The sequence below is a fragment of the Alosa pseudoharengus genome, unplaced genomic scaffold (genome assembly GCF_046254945.1).
Source record: "Alosa pseudoharengus isolate Yale_2024_CS ecotype anadromous, Long Island Sound unplaced genomic scaffold, YU_APseudo_1.1 YU_APseudo_1.1_scf_18, whole genome shotgun sequence".
NCBI lineage: Eukaryota > Metazoa > Chordata > Actinopteri > Clupeiformes > Clupeidae > Alosa > Alosa pseudoharengus.
In genome coordinates, this window is record NW_027468650.1 from 32,760,398 (window position 1) to 32,761,344 (window position 947).

Sequence of the window (947 nt, forward strand, 5' to 3'; positions counted from 1 at the left end):
TTAAACAAAAACTGCTGTAACAATATTTCGATTGCCCATGTAATAATCATTATTTCTTCAATTAATGTTCTTGTAAATTTCTTTTTGTTCCTCTGGCAGTCCCATAAAATATTTAGCTCTTGACGAAGTAGAATTAATATCAGCACATCTTTGATAAAATGTGAATGTTTTTATGTCCTTGTTTTTCTTAACATCCATGACACCTGGGGAGTGGATCTTGATGCTGGAACAGCCACTACCAACATGTAGCCAATAATGCTAATTACCGTAATTCAGCACAGCAGGATCGATGCTGGCTATTTTCTCCATCAGCCTCTCTCTCTCGGCTCCTGTGGGCGATAACAGATAATGTGGAGAGAGAAGAAAAAGTGCAAAAGGTCAGAGAGAAAGAGAAAGATGGAGAAAAGAGATGGAAAAATGGGGTGACTACAACAGGACGAAGGAAAGAAAGAGAGAGGGGTATGTAATGAGACATAATCTTAGAAGAGTGGCAGCTCCTTTAAAAGGGTATCAGTGCTAAAAGGTGTAATGATATAGAACTGGGGATGGAGAGAGAGAGAGAGAGAGCGTAGGGAGAAGAAAGGGAGATCCGAGACAGCGTGGTTACTGCCAATAGAGGGGTAATTCAACCCTTCTCAGCCGTGTTTACACGGTCAGAATATTCATGAGGCAAAAGCCGCTACTGAGAGAGAGAGAGAGAGTAAGGGAGGGAGAGAGAGTAAAAGATAGATAGAGAAGTACATAAAAGAGTAAGAGAAAGAGAGAGTGAAATATAGAGAGATGTAAATAGATCACATACAGTACCACCAACTACCTGTGCAATTATAAATGCTTTGGCAATACAAAGTGTATTTTTGTCATGCCGATAATGCTCTACTGAATTGAAATTAATTGTATTGGATTGAAAGAGAGAGACAGAAGAGTGAAAAATAGATAGAGATGGAAAA